Here is a 21,887-nt window from a genome sequence, read left to right as displayed (position 1 = left end):
TGGAAGCTGCTAACTTTGGGCATAAAATGTCAGGACAGTTTAAACAGCACCAAAAAAAGCCCTTTTTGGAAAGTAGGGCATAATGCCACATATACCCATGGCACTGCTCAAAAAAATTAAAGGAACACTTTTTAATCAGAGTATAGCATCAAGTCAATTAAACTCTTGTGACATTGATCTGGTCAGTTAAGTAGCAGAGGGGGTTGTTAATCAGTTTCAGCTACTTTGGTGTTAATGAAATTAACAACAGGTACACTAGATGGGGAACAATGAGATGACCCCCAAAACAGGAATGGTTTTACAGGCGGAGGCCACTTACATTTATTTCCCTACTTATCTTTTAGGACTGTTTTTCACTAGTTTTGCAGTTTGCTAGGGTCAGTGTCACTACTGGTAGCTTGACGCGATACCTGGACCCTACAGAGGTTGAACAGGCAGTCCAACTCATCCAGGATGGCACATCAATATGTGCCAGTGCCAGAAGGTTTTCTGTGTCTCCCAGCACAGTCTCAAGAGCATGGAGAGGATTCAAGGAGACAGGCAGTTACTCTAGGAGAGCTGGGCAGGGCTGTAGAAGGTCCTTAACCCATCAGCCCAAAAAAGGGATATAAATTGACCACGCAATTACCAGTTGAAAAAGTGCAGTGCCAAATAGCAAAAAATGGCCTGGTCAGGAAGGTTGTAAAACCTTCCGGAGGTGTAGTGGTTTTTAAAGTGATTCTAAACCTTCATTTTTTTAATGACAGACATGTTATACTTACCTACTCTGTGCAATGGTTTTGCAAAGACCAGCCTTAGTCCTCCTCTTCTGGGGTCCCTCGCTGGGAGCCACTTACTAAGGGGGGTTATTCATCCACGCTCGCTCACAAGCCATGTTGTTTGCATCTTTTGGACACAACAGACAGCAGGGCTTAGGCTATTGTTCCCTCTGCTATCAATCTGCCCTGTGAGGAGGCTGAAAGCCAAGACAGCCTCTCCTCTTGTGCACTGCACTGGGATCGCTGTATAAGTATGTAGGGGGGTCCTCATTACAAGAATGCATCAGGTTTTAGACCCACTTTAAATTGCAATTTCATTTTCATTTTTTGCTGTAGCAAGAAACAGAGCACCAATTCACAGACAGGTTATGCTGTTTAAATGTATGTTCCATTTACAATGTTGCACTTTAAGCATGATTAAAATCACTGGTCCCCACTAAACACAATTTTATTTATTTTTTTTGTAAATGTTACCTAGGGACAATGTCCAGCCCCCCATGCCATTTGTTTGATTTTGCTTGATTTCCCTTATCTTTAGCCTATATAAAATGGCCATTACCAGGGGTGGACTGACCATTTGGAAACTCGGGCACTGCCCGAGGGCCCGGGGTCAATAGGGGGTCCCATGAGATGCCCCTGGTACCTTTTTCATAGGCTTTTTTGAGTTTGGGCAAGGGCACAGGGGCCCCATGATCCCCTATTGCCCGGGGGCCCTATGAGTTGTCAGTCCGCCCCTGGCCATTACTCTATTTTAACATTTGGCTCTCTTTGATTTTAGTGGGGTTCAGGTTTGGAACAAAGAATTGTTTGGCGAGCCTGCCTCAAACCAAACCCAGGTATGTTCTGTGAATCATGGCTTTAGCCTGACAATAAAAGTTACTGCTAAACTGTTATAGTAAAGGCAAAACCTTTTTTAGTTTTGGATAGAGTGGAGAGGGATTAGAAAACCTGTCAGGTTATAATTGCTGTCTGTTCCCTCATTAGGAAATTTTCTATTTGTGTAACGTTACCACAAATAGTGAAAGCAAAAAAAAAAAAAACCCACATTTTGGGTTGTTACTAGAATAGCAATAAAGGGGAAATCCTTCAATGAGGACACTGGTTATGATGACAAGTGATTCCCCACTTTAGAGGTCAGTATCTATTGTTCTGTATATAGGGATGCCACTTAGTGCCATTCTTCTTGTTCTGTATGCTAGCTATAAATCATATTATCTATTCCAATTCTTAGGTGCGTCCCTAGGCAGGTGTGGGGTGTGCTCGTCACACCGGGTGACACCGTTTGCATTGGGTGACACCGGACCCGCTCCACCAGGGGCGGACGGACCGAGAGCCCGAGGTCACTACAGGGCCCCTTGAGAGGCTCCCTGTATGTGTCGCTGCTGAAATAAGCAAGACTTGAGGGGACTGACAGTGGGGCAGGCACTTTGAACACCTCTCCTCTTCGGAGTTTCAGCAGAGGGGCGAGTCCACATCCGTGCCACGGGTGCTGAAGTCCGAGAGCTGGAAGAGTGGGCAGAGTACGCAGCAGGTATGTGTGTAATTCCCCGACCCTGGTGACAGCCCTGCAGCTTCATGTAGTAGGTGGGGGGGGAGAAATGAGGGCAGAGAAACGGGGGAGAGAAAGAGGGCAGAGAGAGTGAGGGGGGGGGAAAGAGGGCAGAGAGGGGGCAGAGAGAGAGAGAGAGGGTGACACCAAGTGTTCTGGCACCAGGTGACACCAACCATAGGGACGCCCCCTGCCTATTCTCTATGTATAGACTCTGCACAATCCAACTTCTCTTGTTCTGTATGCTGTGTATAATTCTCATGACCTATTCTTATTCTGTATGTATAGACTCTGCACAATCTAACTTCTCTTGTTCTTTATGCTAGGTGTAATTTTCAGTATGGGTTCTTTAAGACAGGCAGTAAGATTACCACCCTCTGAAAAGGGTAAAGCAGTAGCTGATGGGTGTTCAGGAGGTGCTACCTTCTGATGCCTGTTTTTTTTTTTTTTTTTTACTTTACTTTACCTTTTAAATTGCTGAATGGCAATTTTATATTGTGGGTCCATGCAACAACTGTGAGCCAAGCATTTATCTCATGGTTGCAGCCCCATTGACCTTGATGAGCAACTTTGACAGTGCTTTAATGTTGTAGACTTGGGGTAGTAAAAATGTGGCTCAGATGCCTGTTTTTTCTGCCCCCTACCCCCCAGCAACCATTGTAAAGGAGCCCTACCTTTTTTGCTTGCAGAATTGCTGTTTAATAATAATTTCTTATGTTCCGTATGCTAAGTGTAGTTCTCAGAATCTGCTCCTATTCTGTATGATGTTTTGTAGTACTGCTCTTAATTTGTATGCCGGGTGCTTGGATTTGCTCTTTTTAGTGTATGATATTATGGTCACTGCACGGTACCACTTACAGAAATGGATTTTTCAGCATAAGCTTATATTCTCTAAGAGCATCGCACAACTTCTTATTTCTGCTCAACATCTGTCAAAATCTCATAAGAAGATGCTTTTGCAATGAACTGGACTGTCTGCCTGCTGTGCATTTACCAGGAATCTTTCTAGAAGGACGGCCAGAGAAGCAGAAGATGAGGGGTGAGATAAGGATAAGTCAAACTTTATTTTTCACACCTACTAACAGTTGGTGATTTGTAAAGGGTAGGGGGACCCCGGCAATAAAATATTTATTCTCAGTGCATGTTTATGTACAGGGGTGGACTGACCAGGGGCGGACTGACCATTTGGAAACTCGGGCACTCGGTCAGTAGGGGGCCCCATGAGATGCCCCTGGTACCTTTTTCATAGGCTTTTTTGAGTTTGGGCAAGGACACAGGGGCCCCATGATCCCCTATTGCCTGGGGGCCCCATAAGTTGTCAGTCCACCCCTGGGACTGACAGCTCATGGGGCCCCATGGCAGTAGGAAATCATGGGGCCCCTGTGTCCTCGCCCACACTCAAACCACACCCAAAAAAAGCCTATGAAAGGTATCAGGGGCATCTCATGGGGCCCCCTACTGACCCCGGACCCTCGGGCATTGCCTGAGTGCCTAAATGGTCAGTCCGTCCCTGTTTATGTAGCACTCCCCACCAGGAGCGCTAATTGCATGTTGGATGCAGTAGAAGTATAGTCACTGAATATCTATTATACATAGCCACACAGATGATGATGATGGGATTCATCTCTTATTATGCAGAGGCTGCCAGCGCACACAACACACCCATTCCAAGCACACTTACCCAATAATCAGTCTCCGTGTTTTTTTATTTTATTGCTAGAAAACTTTATCTGGTAAGGGTTATAGGACAAATTATACTAAGCTCCAAACTAAGAGAACATTATCTTCTCTATTCTTCAGTGTCACACTACCCACCTGGGATTGAAAGTAATGGCTAGGTCTGGGAAACTTTAAGAGCTGTCCCCTGTACAGCTGCCCTGACTCTTATATTCCCATAGCACTGAATGACACTCGGATCTGCTGATAGTAATTTACTCACCAGGCCACAGAGCAGCTGCCCAGACTTAGCTCCTGGATGCCTTCTAGTGATATTTCTCTGAGAGGGTCCTTTTGGTTGAAGTCCCTGGGTGGTCAATACAGTTGCAGGTGCAGGTCCCTTGAATCTGCCAGAGCCAGGACCCCAGTGGACATAACAATGACACCTTTCGGGGCAGCAGCCCCTCAGTCTGGTGGAACTACCAGACCCAACTGAACCCCTGCTGTCTCCCTTTCAAACTATTAATTAGCTCAGCACCCCCCTGCTGGGTACACCTCCCTAGAGATTGGCCAGAAAGTGTACCAATCAATATTCCAGCTGCCTCATCTACCTCCCCCCTATGTTCTAGAAGCCTCCAGAATACAGGGAAGAGCAAGTGAGAGCCAGAAAAGACCAAAATAATTAAACAATTTCACTTGATTACAGTGAAGCTCAGACAAATCAAATGTACCTACCACCTAGCATCCTGCCGGGGGTGGGTGATGCTACATCTATAAAGGAAAAATTAGACTGCAAGCTTTATGGTGCCAAGGACTGATGACTGATGAAACTGACTGTGCTGCTAAATGCACTGGTGGTACTAAGATATTTAACAACAAAAATATAATCTATGCTTTTTAAAGACACGTCTGTCCTTAATATTTACACTTAAATCTCTGATTATAGGAACAACAGCTTTTCTTTAAAATCTTCTAGTTTCTGCCATATCTCCCCATCTGGGCCACCACAATTTGTTTTATTCTTGGCAACTTCCAATATGTCTTTATCTACACATACTTTGCCAGAGATTATCTTCCCTTCCTCTTCCTTGTATGAAAAGATTTCAATCCACTGTCATTTTAACATTTGTATTGCTCACTGATAACTGTTACATATTACGAAGGCTGCTCTAGTGTGTTATGTTTTTAACTGATAATACAGTGCTTAATATTGGCTGCTACAAGGAAATGTTGTGTTCTGCTTTCACTGAAGGGAATTGTGCTATATATATTTTTTATTAGCAAAAAAAAGATAAAACACAAACAATTATGTTGAAGGATGAAATAACATATTAATGCACTTTTAAAAAAAATAACTGCCAAATAACTCAGTTCAGCTATCATAAATGCAGTTGTTTGAAAAAGGGTGAAACACAAGAAAGTTTTAGCCTGAATTAACCGCTTCCCAACCACTATATAGCAGAACTACTGCTACAGGGTGGCAGGACTACGCAAAATCACGAAGGGGGCGCGCATACCCTACCCGCATCACCATTGGCAGCTGCAGCTGTCGATCACCAAGTTCCGGCCGGTGATTCCCCATCCCTCAATCTCTGAGTATCACTGATGGGGGAGAGGTCTGTATGTGAGCAATACAGATCTCTCCCCTTTCAGCTTCAGCTTACATAGTAAAGCACAGCACACAGTAAAACACACACAGCACACAAACGCACAGGCGATCAAATACCACCAAAATTAATATCTATTTGTGGGAAAAAAAGGACACAAATGTAATTTGGGTGCAACGTTGCATGACCGTGCAATTGTCAGTTAGCTTCTTCCCTTCCCTTCTTCTACCATGCTAAGTATAGCTGAAAGACTTCTATAGCGCGGTTCTCTAGTTCTGGGACGTTGTCCATATACATCATTCCAAAACACGCCCCCTGCACGCCCCCAGCGGCGCCCACCCTGCACCATCGGTGATCGCTGTGTCCTACGGACACAGCTGATCACGTAATATGGTAAACTGCCAATCACAGAGGTCTTTTACCATGTGATAAGCTGTGTCCAATGACACAGCAGATCACCAGGTAAATACAGTTACAGGTTATCGACTGCACTTTCCTCACGCTGTCACAGCGAGAGGAAAGTACTGCCCATAACCGGAAATTGTCAGAGAAGTGATCAGCACTGATGATCAGGGCACTGATGATCAGTGCCCTGATGATCAGTGCCCAGCAGTGCCACCCAACAGTGCCACCCACCTGTGCCCAGCAGTGCCACCTACCTGTGCCCAGCCGTGCCTAGCAGTGCCACCCTCCTTTGCCCAGCAGTGCCACCCATCAGTGCTGCCCAGCAGTGCCGCCCATTAGTGCTGCCTATCAGTGCAGCATGATTGGTGCCAGCTCATGAGTGTTACCTATCAATGCTGCCTATCGTTGCCACCTCATCAGTGCCCATCAGTGCTGCCTATCAGTGCCCATCAGTGCTGCCTATCAGTGCAGCCTCATCAACGCACATCAGTGAAGGAGAAAAACTACCTGCTTGCAAAATTTTATGATAGAAACAAAGAAAACATTTTTTTCAAATTTTTAGCTCTTTTTTTATAGCACAAAAAATAAAACACCCAGTGGTGATTAAATACCACCAAAAAAAGCTCTATTTGTGTGAAAAAAATTATAAAAATTTCATATGGGTAGTGTTGCATGACTGCGCAATTGTCATTCAAAGTGTGACAGCGCTGAATGCTGAAAATTGGCCTGGGCAGGAAGGGGGTATAAGTTCCCAGTAGGCAAGTGGTTAAAGTAACACAGCGTCGTATCGCAAAAAATGGCCTGGTCGGGAGGGGGGGAAAACCTCTGGAGGGCAAGTGGTTAAGAAAGAAATAAGAAAAACGAGAGGTAAGCAAAATGTAGTTTATAATAGATGCATTGTAATATTAGTAAGGTATAAACTGGTTTAAATCCGAAACTAAAGTTTTATATTATTTATGGTAAAAGTGGTAAAATGTAGCCAGCAGAATGGGAAGTGAGGGTAAATCTCTATAACGGACCCTGGCAGAAATTCTAATCCTTCTCCGCTCTATCCATAATTAAGAAAAAAAAAATGTCGGGGCTTATGCTTTAACAGATTTTTTTTTATTATTTTGCTATTTAAGTGTGTGTGGTTTTTTTTGTTTGTTTTTACTGCTTTTCCTTGCTTTCTTTTCTTCCTTTCTATTGGCCCTTCTCCATCTGTATCCAAATTTTCTGTCAATACAGGTTTAATTTAAGCTCTTCTAGAGAATACCTACCTTATAGGGCCCCTAATAAACTGGAGTCAAGTCATACCCCATAATCTACCAGCACACCAAGTACTTAAAAACTAATGGCCCATTCTTTGAAAATATTTTATTGTACAAAAATCACAAATCTTGCTTGCTAGGGGGAGCAAGTATATTTCTGTTTATATAAAAACGTTAGGAGTTTCTTCAAAAGAAAATCTGGAAAATATTAACACCTCTCTGATCATCATAAAGGTGAGTAATCTGATAATGAGTTAGGCAGCTGTGAATGGAGTGACTAATACTGATATTAGTACAAAATGTCAACGTTTGGAAAAATAAAAGTCAAATGGATTAGACCAGAAGATTGAATTAAAATTATTAATACTTTTTTTATTGTCTGTCTCCAGTGGTACACCAACAAGGGAATTGATTAGTTATAGTAAATAATATAAAATGTGTTATATTTTGATAACATAATATGTTTTCAATTGTTATTTGAAATCATGGCATACAGACAAGAAATACTCAAGCAATGCAAAAGTTTGGATACACTCTCTCTAGAAAATGTACTGCTTTATAAGTATAATATTAAATCTCATTTTAATAAAAGCAGTTAAAAAAAGCACTTTGTTCACTTGTGTCATAAAGATTATGCACGCTTGGTATGCTTCTGTGATTCCATAATGTTTAAAGATAGAATATCAATATTTCAGCTGTGCACCAAAATCTCTCTAGAAACCAACATAACATTTGGGGTCCAATATGACCTGGCTTGAGAGAGGGTCTGATATGCAAAGATCCAAAACATTAGAATGGTATCTAGGGGGATTCTTGTTATCTATGGAAATATTGATGTTCTATCTTTAAAAATTCAGGAATAAAAGAGCAAGAATTTTAAAGCTGCTATGTGGATTCCCAATTGATTTTATTGAACTATACCCTGGATGTGCTTGCAGGGCTACATCCTAGCACAAGGCATGTGAAAACTTAGAAGATGTGCTTTCTTTTTCTGAGCAACTGCTGTGCTTCAGACATCATAACTTACCGAATAAAGCATGATGGACTTTGAATGGCATATAGTGGATGGGATTGCAAAGTAATTTTCCAGTCTTGCATAGCAGCTCTGTTTAAATGTGAACAGCACTGTTCCAATCAACAGGCACATGCACTGTCACATGGGAGGAAGAGAAGGGACTAAGATGCTCATTCATACCTAGAAGTACTGGGTCACTTTTTTGCTTATGGGCAACACATTAAGCTTTAGTTTAATAAATTGGCAGAATCATAACTTTGTGCTGCTGCTGTAGGAAGTTATTAAAGTTAACCTTTTGCTTTGCCATACATTAGCAAAACACATCTTTTTTTTTTCAAAAGTGGAACTACACTTCACCTGAGCAACACAAATCAAAAACACGAATTCATTTTTTATTTTCAAAGCAAATTCACCTATCTATCCATGTCTCCATGCTTTATTTTGCTGAGGAATCACTTTAAAAACACACTCTTGCATTTCTGGCCATGGCTATCTTAACTATGGTCAGATGATTCATGTAGCATTTATTGTACTTCCTGGAATCCACCTGCCCTTAGCTCATGCATGCAGACAGGAGGGTGTGCTTAACCTCCCTGGCGGTATTCCCGAGTGTAGCTCGGGGTAAATTTCAGTACCACAAGCGGTAATCCAGAGCTACACTCGGGCTTACCATGCGGCGCCGCTCCTTGATCCCTCAGTCACTTACCTTGTCCTGCGCTCCCGCAATGTCCCTCCTGCAGTGTCCCCGGCAATGTAATCTGGCGAATGCCGGCATCTGTCATCTGGGTTCCGTCCCCTGCGAGCGTCGGTACGTACGGGGGACAGAACAGCGGGAAATTTGAAAATACAAAAAGTGACATTCACTAAAATCACATAGTATAACATTACTGTATCAAACCATTTCAGATACATTTTGTCCCTCGTGCTTTGTCCTGTGCCCTGCCTGCATTTTTACTGTTCTTTCTGCCTGGAAACTGAGAAACGTCCATGGCATCCAAAAAACATCCCTTTATGTCAAAAGCGGTTTTAGCGATAGTAAATTAGAACCACTTGCAGAATTGAGTGATAATGATTCGTGGGGAAATTCGTCATCAGACAATGAAAAGATTTTTGCGACTTTGCTCAGTGATGTGCGCACTTGGCGCTATATTTCAAATTTCAGTGTTTTTTGTTTGATTATATTATTGAATTAAATTTATTATTATTATATTATTATTTTTTATGATTATTTATTAAATTATAATTTATGATTTAGTGTTTCAAATTTTATCCTACCCCGGATGTTTACTAGACTCTTTTTCGGACAGATTTCAGTGAGTTATTCCTAAAAATTACAGGCCTACAATAAAAAAAATACATATTTCCATGCGAAAAAAGTACCGCTTTGAGCACAGAAATATGGACATAATCAGACCGCTAGGGAGGTTAATTGGAAAGAAACCCTTCTCCCCTCCTAAAGGCACCTAGGATGTATGATGTCATTGCCTAGGGCTGAAAACCAGAATAACTGAAGAAATGTAAAAAAAAAAAAAAAAAGTTTAAACAAATGAATATGATCTGTTTTCTACTAATGCTAGCAGCATATGGATTAAAAATAGTTGAGAGACTGACATTCCGCTTTAGGCTTCATCACATACTAATACCAGGCTCTGACCCTTTCTATCAACTTCCAAATACCAGAGCTTCTATTGTCACTAAAGTTGTGTAATTGTACAATTTAATGGGGGAGTAGCGGGGTGCGCCAGGAGGTGGGAGGGGCCTGATCTTGATTATGCACAACCTGGAACCAAGAACCAGGGGCTTTAATCAAGGACACAGGAATGAAGCTGAAACTAACAGGACTGCAGGCAACACAAGGAACTGAAAGTTCAAAAGTATTGTTACTATGAAAATGTTTTCTGTCCTGTTCAAGATGAATAGTTTGTTATTACTGTTAACACAGTAATGTTTTAAAACCAGTTGTGTGAATAAACTGTTTACTTTTTGAGGGCTGATCATGTTTGCATTCCTGTGTGGCACCCTAAGATAAACTTCAGAATCCATTACACATGGCAGCTCTTAAATGTTCCAATGACCTACTCCTTTCTTACCTTTCATACATTCTATAAATGACAAAAGCAATTTGCATTTGATAGTAATTGCAGGTGAACAAAATTATCTGATTGTGACAATATGTGGCCAGTGGGTATCCACAATAATTTCAGATTACAGCACTGAATGCATTTTTCTTAAAGTTTTTTTTTTACTTAAAGTGGTTGTAAACCTCAGACGTGAAATTTGGACAAAGCATACCCACATGGAAGAAAAATATATTTGAAATAAATTTTAAAAATATTCTTCACAAATATATTGACATATATTTGAAATGCTACAATTTTGGCCATATTCAATATATTTCAAAATATATTTAACTATTTCTTTTCTTTTAGGTGATATGGAGAGTCATTATCAGAGGTAATAATTTTGGAGTATTGGAACCATTCTGAGGAGGATCGATACATGATGTGATAGAACATCTTTCTCTGGAAGGATATATAAACAAAAGCGTATTTGCCAAACATGAGAGTGGAAGGCAAATAGATTTGGTAAGTGCACACCTGAAGGGGCAGCAAGGCACTTATGGAGATATTTTTGACAGTCACGTGGTGATTTTTCTAGGGCAATTCAATTCACATGGTGATTGCAAAAGGACTTTTTTTCTATGGACTTTTTGTTGATTATCACTTTATCATTTACAGAGCGCTGCACATATAGTTTGTTATTACAGGATATGATTTGTTTATTATAATTTTTTACAGTGGAAAGTAGCGGCTTAATAGGAAAGTCTGGGAGGCCACACTAAAGCACATATTCACTTTATTTGATAGAAAAGCAGCTTAAAAACACCATACTATATGCCAGTGGGGGAAAAAGGTTCACACATATCGCACTAACTTCAGCGCTTAATCATGGTGGGTTATGATTGAGCGCTGAGGTTAGCGCGACATGCATGAACCTTTTTTTCCCCCACTAGCATACAGTGGTGTTTTTAAGCTGCTTTTCTATACATAAAAGTGGATATGTGTTTTATTGCGGCCTCCCAGGCTTTCCTTTGATTTACAGCAATGGTTTCCAAACTGCGGCCCGAGGGCCAGATGTGGTCCTTTGCTTGCTTGGCCCTTGGGGCACTATTTCATATACTGATACCAACAATTGAGTATAATTCCCCCCACTTACACCAATGAAGGAGGCACAACTCCTTTCAATGACATCAACAATGGGGCACAATTCCTCCCAATGACACAAATGATAGGATCCAATGACATCAATGATGGGGCAGAATTCCTCCCACTGACACCAAACAATGGGGCATTATTTCTTTCCCACTGAAGTCAGGACCTTTTCTACTCCCACTGACCGCAGTCTGGCCCTTGTAAAGTCTGAAGAACAGTATCTGGCCCTTTGTTTAGAAAGTTTGGAGACCCCTGATCTACAGCACAAGTGGGAGAACTGGGCCAGCACACACGCTGAAGAATGGTGGAGTGTGGGAGTGGTGAGCCTACCTGGAGCTGCGCTACATTCTCTTTTTACAGATGCAGCACTTGGATGGATGTAGAGAAGAGAAGACTGTAAATAAGTACAACTTATATAGGAGGATTTGATTCATTTCTGTGTATCAACTGAGGCCACTTCACTAGATATACAGTTAGGTCTATATATATTTGGACACAGGCAAAATTTTAGTTTTTTCAGATATTTACCAAAACATATTCAAGCTATAGTTATATAATGCATATGAGCTGAAAATGCACACTCTCAGGTTTAATTTGAGGGTATGTACATCCAAATTGGAGGAAGGGTTAAGGAATTACAGCTCTTAAGAGTCGATATCCCACCATTTTTCAAGGGACCAAAAGTAATTGGACAATTGAATCAAAAGCTGTTCCATGGCAAGGTGTGGGCTATTCCTTCATTATTTCTTTATCAATTAAGCAGGTAAAAGGTCTGGAGTTGATTCTAAGTGTGGTATTTGCATTTAGAATCTATTGCTGTGAACCTACATCATGCGTTCAAAGGAGCTGTCCATGCAAGTGAAACAGGCCATTGTAAGGTTTCAAAATGAAACAAATCCATCAGAGAGATAGCAGCAACTTTAGGAATGGCCAAATCAACATTTTGGTACATTCCGAGGAAAGAAGAGAGCACTGCTGAGCTCAGCGACATAAAAAGGCATGGACATTCACGGAAGACAACAGTGGTGGATGGTTGCAGGATCCTCTCTATGGTAAAGAAAACCCATTCACAACATCCAGAAAAGTGATGGACACTCTCCAGAAAGTGGGCATTGTCAAAGGCTGCAATCAAGAGAAGACTTCATGAGAGCAAATACAGAGTAATCACCACAAGGTGCAAACCATTCATAAGCCTGAAGAATAGAAAAGCCAGATTAGACTTTGCCAAAATATATATAAAGTGCCAGACCAGTTCTGGAAAAGCATTCTTTGTACGAATGAAACTAAGATTAATCTGTACCAGAATGGTGGGAAGAAAAAGGTGTGAAGAAGGCTTGGAACAGCTCATGATCCAAAGCATGCAACCTCACCTGTAAAACATGCTGGAGGCAGTGTGATGACATGGGCATGCATGGCTTCCAGTAGCACTGGGTCATTGGTATTTAATGATGATGTGACAGTAGACAAAAGCAGCTGGATGAATTCTGGTGTGTTTAGAGATTTACTGTCAGCCCAGATTTAGCCAAATGCAGCAAAGTTGATTGAACGGTTCTTCACAGTACAGATGGACAATGATCCAAAACACACTGCAAAAGCAACCCAGGAGTTTTGAAGGAAAAGAATATTCTGCAATGGCCGAGTCAATCACCTGATCTCAACCCAATTGAGCATGCATTTCACTTGCTGAAGGTAAAACTAAAGGCAGAAAGACCCACAAAGAACAACTGAAGACAGCTGCAGTTAGAGCCTGGCAAAGCATCAGAAAGGAGGAAACCCAGTCTTTGGTAATGTCCATGGGTTCCAGACTTCAAGCAGTCATTGCCAATAAAGGATTCTCAACAAAATATTAAAAATGAACATTTTATTTATGGTTATATTAATTTGTCTAATTGCATTTTAGCCCCTGAAAATGGAGGGACTGTGTATAAAAATGGTTGCAGTTCCTAAAATTTGTACTTGATATTTATGTTCAATCCCTTGAATTAAAGCTGAAATTCTGCACTTCAAATTCATTTGGATTGTTTCATTTTAATTTATTCTGGTGGCATACAGAGCCAAAAGCATGAACATTGTGCCTATGTCCAAATATATATGGACCTAACTGTATGTAAGGGTTTACAACCACTTTAATGTGCTTTCTGCATTTAGGTAAGAAAACTTCCAATACCAGTTCCCCCAACTTCCCCCTGCCCTCCTTAAACTCTTACCTGAGTCTTCTCTTGGTCCAGCGCTGTCCCATCTGCAGCAATCCTACTCCCTCTTTCTGCATTTACAAGAGACTTTGAGAGCAGCAGGAGCCATTGGCTCCTGCCGGTGTTAGTCAAATCCCATGAGAAGGGACCGGGGGCGTGCCCAAGCCATGCTGTGTGTATCTATGGATGCACACAGTGTGGTTCGGGATACGCACAGGTGCCCTCATAGCACACAGCTTGCCAAGGGGGCACTCGGAGGAGAGGAGGAGCACAGAAGACTTGAGACTCCAGAAGAGGAGGTAAGTGATCACTGCAACACCATTGAACAGAGCAGTTAAGTACAACAATTTTTTTATTTTAATTAAAAAAGTATGCCTGTACAACTACTTTAACCTCTTGCAGCCCGGCAAATGGCCGTTTGGCGGCCAGCAAAATCCTTCAGCGTTCCGGGTTGACGCCATATGGCGTCCTCCCTGGGCATGTGCAGTTTGCGCGTCTGCAGAGTCGTGCAGCGGCGCGATCTGTCACCGGCCGTGTACCTCGGACACGGTTGATGACAGATCTGAGTACCGGCCCCGTTGCCGATACCATGTGACCTGCTGTGACCAATCACAGCAGGTCACATGACAGTTGTATACAATGGATGGCTTCATTCATGCCATCCATTGTATACTAGTGTGTCTAGCTGTGAATGGTCACAGCGATCACATGCACAAGGTGGGCCAATCACAGCTAAGCACAAAAAAAAAAAAACCCTGAATGAATTGATGTCATTCAGGTAAATTCTTGCTTATAGCAAAGTAATTCTTTGCTATAAGCAAATTGTGTAAAAAAAAAAAAAAATACTGATGACTTCCCCAAAGTAGTACAATGTTACTATGTTACTATGGTAACATTGTACTACTTTGGTCATAGTGAAATATGAAAACAAAAACTTAAAAAAAGAAAAAAAATGTAATAAAAAATTTAAAATAATAAAAAAATAAAAATTATATAAATTATATATATATATATATATATATATATATATATATATATATAATTATATATATATATTATATATATTTGTCATACTGTCACCAGTCAGTGTTCCTGATCACTGCCTTGGCAATTATATGATGATGCTGTACTGCACTGGTGACAGTATGTAAAAAAAAATTGTGAAAGTAGTTTTTCAAATTTTTTTATTTTCCGAAAAATTATGACAAAGAAAATACAACTTCAAAAAACTCGCCATGCCTCTTATGAAGTATGTCGGACTGTCTACTTTGCAAAAAGGGGTCATTTGGGGGATATCTGTACTGTTCTGACATTCTTGGACCTCAAGAAATTAGATTGGCTGTCAGTACTTCAGGATTTATCAATATTCAGATATATCCCATAGTTTGTGAACACTATAACTTTCCTACAGACTAAATAATAAATACTAATTTGGGTTTTTTCCCCAAAGACATGTAGCAGAATACATCTTGGCCTAAATTTATGAAAAACAATTATTTAGTTGCAAACTTTTATAACAGAAACAAAGAAAAACGTGTTTTTTTTCAATATTTTCCGTCTTTTTTTGTGAAATTTAGCAAAAATAAAAACCCCAGTGTTGATTAAATACCACCAAAAGAAATCTCTAGTTGTGTGAAGAAAATGATAAAATTTTAGTTTGGGTACAATGTTGTATGACCCCGCTATTGTCATTCAAAGTATGAGAGCGCTGAAACCTGAAAAATGGCTTGGGCAGTGAAAGTAGGTAGGTGGTCTTTTTCCTTTTCCTTGGGGGCCCCCTCAAGATACCAACGGTCACACCTGGACACAGCTACGAGATCTCGGAAAGTGAATGCACTCAAATCACCTCAGTTGCGATTGCAAACACTTCAGTTTTATTGGCATAACATCGGGGTTATTATACTGTAGTCTTTAGGCAAACACACCCTCTGACCATCCAATCAGATACATGTACATTATTTTACCTTAACTCAACAATTATTTGTATGAGGTTTGCATTTTCACTCTTCTGCTTTATCTATCATACCATATCTCCTCTAAAGCCCAGACCATGGCTTTAATCTGACCTAACACCCAATTTGTGGTTAAAACTTTTCAGAAGTGAGAGTAAACCTTATCTGCTTTTTTGTAAGGGTTTGCAAAAACACTCATTTCTACATGAAGCTGAGATAGACAGTTTTGTTAGTGTGCACACATCTCATATATGTATATTAAACTAGCATCTTGTATTAGTGTATACAAAATGGATTCAGTTATATTCCATTTAATCCTTTCAGTCCCCTCTTTTATCACATAGTGATAACACTTTTCATTGACTTACTCTCCCTATCGTCTCAATCCCATGCATTTCCTCATATTGTTGAAGCAAAAACATTTCCTCCCTTTCCTTCTCATTAATTCTCATTTTGATACACATGATCATTCAGTTGTGATGAGGTAACCCCTCACCCATCCTGAACTCCCAGAGGGTTTCTGAACCACTGGCTCCTTTCTATCATATGAAATCTCCAATAGAAACCATAGTGGGACAATAATAAGAGTCACTATTGTTAAGATAATAATCAAGTTCATCCAGTCCTCATGGGGATCCAATAGGTTGGGTAGCAAAGTTCTTGGCTCCTTCTTCTGTTGATCAGCTTGATTGTGTCTCTCATCTTGGGAAATCCTTTTTACTCTTGATGCATGGATCCAGGTGCCTGATCCTTCAGTAAGAACAGATGTACTTGTACTGGCCACGATCACTGTAGGTTCTCCAAACCGGGGTCTCACCCTTGGATCCAGTCTTCGGATCACCACTTGATCACCTACCTCGAAGGGGTGGGTTGGTTGATCTGCGGATAAAAGAAAAAAACAGCAGCATCATTTTGTTCGCTATTCAACTTTTCACACAATGCTTTTACATATTCTGCCTGTATCACCTCTAAATCTCCTTTCTGCCACAGAGGGGGTTGCTGTCTAGTCCAAGGGGTAGGGAATGGTCTGCCCATTAGTATCTCAAAGGGAGACAACTTACTCCGTTTATGAGGTGTCATCCTTATTTCAGCTAGTATAGCAGGTAACACAGCTGGCCAATTCTTCAGAGTCCCTCCTGTGGCTTTCACTAATTTATCCCTAAGTGTTCTATTCATTCTTTCCACTACTCCAGAACTCTGAGGGTGATAAGGAATATGGAGCTTCCATTGAATACTCAAAGCCTTTGAGACTCCCTGAGTCACTGCTGCAGTAAAAGCTGGTCCCTGATCACTTTCTATGAACAAAGGAGAACCCCATCTAGGGATGATTTCCTTACACAAAACCTTGACCACTGTCTCTGCTGTTTCATTCCTACATGGGAAAGCTTCTGGCCAACCTGAAAATCTGTCTACTACCACCAACAGCTTATCTCCTTCTTTTGATTTAGGGAGATGTGTAAAATCTATCTGTAGATGTGTGAATGGTGCCTCAGGGGGTGTTAAATGTTCATGTTTCCCATGCTGGCCATGCCCAGGGTTGTTTTGTAAACAAGTAAGGCACCTTCCCAATGTTTCCTCCACCAAATCATGGAGAAACCATACACAAAATCGTTTGCGCATTTCTTTCTCCACTAACTGTTTTCCCTTCTGACCTTCACCATGAAAATTTTGAATGAATAATACAGCAGCTGCCTGTGGAAGTCCTACAATCCCCTCTTTTGACATAAGACCATGTTTGTCTTGTGTCAAACCTCTGCTAGCCCAAAAATCAACTTCACTCTCAGAGGCTTGTGCCTGCAGTGTACCTAAAAGCTCATTTGACAGTAGGGATGAAGTGGACAACATTACCATAGATAGATCTGCTCGATTATGCAGTTGCCCTGCAGTTTTTTCAGCTGCATCTGCCATAGCATTGCCTTTTGTGACTGGGTCTTTGGCATTAGTATGTGCCCGCACTTTAATGACCGCTATCCTTCTTGGAAGTTGGAGTGCAGCAAGCAAATCCTGGATCAAAGAATGATGGGATATTGACTTGCCATCGGCCGTAGTAAAACCACGGCATTGCCAAATACGGCCAAAATCATGTACAACCCCAAAGACATATTTAGAATCTGTGTATATGTTAACATCTCGATCTTGATAAAGAGTGCAAGCTCGTGTTAGGGCCACTAATTCAGCTGCTTGTGCACTGGGGTAGGGGATGGAACCTGTTTCAATAATAAGAGGTGGTTCTACTACTGCATAGCCTGTGATGTATGTAGCATCACTAGGGCGTGTACAAGATCCATCGACAAACACATCAGGGGCTCCAGGAATCGGAGTCTCCAACATATCTAGTCGCGGAGAAGTGTCAGCTTGGATAACATCCAGGCAATTGTGTTCCTCCTGCAATTCTGGTGACCTTGTGTTGTGAAGATTAAGCAGGGAGGACAATAAAAGAGATGGTCCTGATGTAGATGGGCTGTATTTCACTGTGAGATTATTGGTGGATGTCAAAATTACTTCACATCCCGCCAGGCGTTGTGCTGACATGTGTTGAGTGTTAATGTTTTTCAGTACATGTAGGACATGATGAGATGTGTGTAATATCAATGGGTTTCCCAAAACTATGATAGATGCCATTTCCACAGCCAAGGCACACACAGACAAAGCTTGGAGACACCCCGGCATGCCCTGGACCGGGATGGGCATTGTTTTTGATAAATATGCTACCGGCCTCATGGCACCTCCGTGCTCTTGAGCTAGTACTGCAGCCATGGTTTTACATGCAGATTGACAATACAAATGAAAGGATTTAGTATAATCCGGTAACCCTAATGCGGGAGACGAGACCAGTGCTGTCTTCAAATATTCAAATGCCTGCACCAATGGCAGCGTCCATTCAATACGGTCTAGCTGATCTTTCAGTGTCACTTGGCGTAATACATTGTCATAATAAGAACAGTCAGGAATCCACTGTCTACAATAGTTTACCATACCTAAGAAGGATTGCATCTGAACCTTAGTTTCTGGTTTTGGTTGTTGACATATTGCTGCCACTCTCCTTGGGCTCAGCCCCCTCTGGCCCTCAAACAATACAAATCCTAGGTACTCAACTTGTGGTGCCACAAACTGCATCTTTTTGCGAGAGACTTTTTGTCCCTGATCAGCCAGAAACCGTAACAATGATAATGAATCAGCCTGACACGCCTTCTCGCTCACAGAACTAATCAGTAAATCATCCACGTATTGGATAAGTACTGAACCATGGGTGGGTACCCAGTCATTGAGCATGGATCTACTGGCCATGGTATATGCTACCAGCGAGTAGCCCTGAGAGAGATGGGTCCAGGTTAGCCTCTCCCCTTGAAAACAAAAAGTAAACAATACCTGTGTCTCCGGGTCAACTGGGACAATAAAAAATGCATTTGACAGATCAATTACTGTAAAATGTGTGGCGTTGGCAGGTATAGCATTTACCAAAGTTGTTATATCTGGGACTACAGCGGCAATGCAGGAGCACATGAAATTTATGATACCAGACCTGTCCATCTTTTGCTTGTACCAGGAGGGGAGGTGTAATGCAGGTAGGGATTTCCTTGGATTAGGGCATCCCTGTACTATAGCATCCAGCTCCTTGGGATCTATTGCCTTTAAAATCAGCTGCTCCCCAATCATCATGAATGGAAAGGCTGAATTCATCATATCTAGCTCAGCTGTCTCATCTTTAACTTCCCCCTTGTTACTTTCTGCTGACCTAAGAATTCTATCACTCTTTTCTACCTTCTTTGTCTTCCTCTTTACTTTCCCTTTACCCCTCTCAGTATCCCTTTGACTAACACTCCCAGTTTCCCCATCGGAGCTAGATTCTTCTGACTCCCCTGTATATATCTGGGAAGCAGCAATAAGAATCTCTTCATCTTCATCTACTTGTTTTACCTGTGGGAGTGCTGGGTATAATGGGGCTGCATGTGGAGCTGTAGGGGCAGGACGTCTCACTGTGTTTGTATGGCGGTGGTGGTGTGAAATCATTTGCTACAATTAGAGTCTTATAGCCTGGTGCATACTTCAACCAATTCTTACCCCCTTCATACATATAATTCTTGTCCCAATCTGGATTTCCAGTCCCCCAGATACCTACCTGAGGCTGTTCATGCAAACACATTCCTCTAATCATATCCATACACATAGTGTCATTTCCCCCTTCACAAGGAAAACTAGCTCCACCCAGTCTTTTTGACCATCCCACTAAATTATCCACCCAGGGATTAACATAATAAATATCATAAGGAGATACCCTTGCTACATATTCTTTACCAGTTTCATTTAAGGTAGATGTGTTCTTTCCCCTCAGCTTTCTAGTTTTTCTAAACAACTTAATCAACTTTTGTGGCGGCACATGACGAGGTCCTTCCTCCTTACCTGAGGAATTACCCATAGCAGTAAATTAGTAAACTAACAAACAAGACAAAAAAACAACAATAACACACTTTTTACAAATTATACAAAGTGCTGTGCCAGGTGTGTCCTGGTATTATTCCCCGAGCCGAGAATCCTTTAGTCTCGCTCCTAAAACTCCAACCACCAAATTTCCCTGAAGTTCAGAATAATTACCTCGGTAAAGAAAGCATTAAAAAATAAAACTCTCACTTACCTTGGCAATTATCCCACTTTCTGACACCACTGAAAGTAGGTAGGTGGTCTTTTTCCTTTTCCTTGGGGGCCCCCTCAAGATACCTGTTATGATCCGCCAGGTGGTGCCTCAGGCTGCCAACTGACAGACCTACTCAGAGCGTGGGGTCTAAGCCCGGGCTGTGCTTTCACCAGAGCCCCTGATGGTGGGGATGGACTTGAAACAGTCCCGGGCCAGGTCACGACCTCCGAGCAGGCCCGCCAGTGGCTGAGGAGGCCCTTGGGGACAGGTACCGGGAGAGCCAGATATGAAGAGGATGGCGGCCCCAGCAGGGTAGTAACGGATTGTGGGCCCGTGGGGATAAGCGGGGTACAGAATCGGTAGGCGAGAGTAGTCGGGTCACACGCAGGGTCAGCAGGGAAGTCAAATCGTAGAATGGTCAGGGTAATCCGGGTCAAACGCAGGAGCAGGCAGAATAGTCAGGACAATCCGGGTCAAAACGCAGGAACAGGCAGAGTAGTCAGGACAATCCGGGTCAAACGCAGGAGCAGGCAGAATAGTCAGGGTCAATCAGGGTCACAGGATAGTTGCAGGAACTCAGGATCACGGAAGACCTTGCGGCAATCTGTGACAGTGCAGGGCATCTTTAAATAGTGCGCCCTGCACTGTCATTGGCCGACTAGGACGCGCCCCCGGCTGTCATTGGACGCCTGAGGCGCGCCCGCGGCTCCTACTGCGCATGCGCGGCGTCCTGTCATCTGCGGCTCGCCGGGACCTAGTGCCCGTGTCCCGGCGCGAGCCGCCGCCACTGCGCATGCGCGAGGGACGGAGCCGCGATCGCGGACCCTGGAGCCGTGGTCCCTGACATTGCCCCCCCCCAAAGGGCACCCTCCGGGAGCCCCACTGATCTCTCCACCGCGGGTGAGCACGAAAAAACTCCCGGATGAGCCTGGGTGCGTGGACGTTCTGGGCGGGTTCCCATGAGTTCTCCTCAGGGCCATACCCCTTCCATTTTATCAGGAACTGTGTCTGGCCCCCCCTCCTTCGGCAACTGAGGATAGTCTCCACTTCAAATTCCTCCTGGTCACCTATAGTGACTGCCTCGGGAGGTCTGGATTCACGGTCCGGGAAGGGATCTGGTCTGGAAGGTTTCAGGAGAGATACATGGAAGACAGGATGTATTTTGAAGGTCTGCGGAAGCTCGAGCTCGTAGGCCACCTCGTTAACCACTCGTTTTACCGGAAAGGGGCCGATGAACTTGGGTCCCAGCTTCCTTGAAGGACATAGCATCTTCAAGTTGGTCGTTGCCAGCCAAACCTGATCCCCTGGTTGAAGCAGTAATTCTCCTCTTCTCTTTCTGTCGAATGCCCTTTTACTGTCCTCTTGGGCTTTAGCGATGGCTTCCTGAATTGTCTTGTTATTGACAGAAAAGAAGTTCAAGATGTCTTGAGAAGCTGGTACCGGACTCTCAGGCATCAGATCAGGGAGGAATGTGGGATGATACCCATAATTGGAAAAGAACGGGGATTGACCCGTGGCTGAGTGACTCGAGTTGTTGTACGCGAATTCCGCGGAAGGCAGCAATGACAGCCAGTCGTCCTGAAGGTAGGATGTGTAGCACCGTAAGTACTGTTCCAGCGTCTGGTTTGTTCTTTCAGTTTGGCCGTTGGTCTGTGGGT

General features: G+C 42.6%; 1 long non-coding RNA gene across 1 annotated transcript; it reads right to left on the bottom strand.

Moving 5' to 3' along the window:
* Positions 1–15,495: 15,495 nt before the first annotated feature.
* Positions 15,496–20,308, bottom strand: LOC149474311 (uncharacterized). Its single transcript, XR_016306296.1, has 2 exons — positions 20,230–20,308; positions 15,496–16,475 (listed from the first exon to the last, which is right to left on the bottom strand). It is a non-coding gene; the product is annotated as an uncharacterized LOC149474311 (long non-coding RNA).
* Between the last annotated feature and the right edge of the window lie 1,579 nt (positions 20,309–21,887).

The sequence above is a fragment of the Staurois parvus genome, unplaced genomic scaffold (genome assembly GCF_062004578.1).
Source record: "Staurois parvus isolate SC_StPar_1 unplaced genomic scaffold, SC_StPar_1.0 ptg000006l, whole genome shotgun sequence".
Lineage (NCBI taxonomy): Eukaryota > Metazoa > Chordata > Amphibia > Anura > Ranidae > Staurois > Staurois parvus.
The sequence above is the reverse complement of the archived record's forward strand: the minus strand, read 5'-3'. Positions and strand labels throughout refer to the sequence as shown.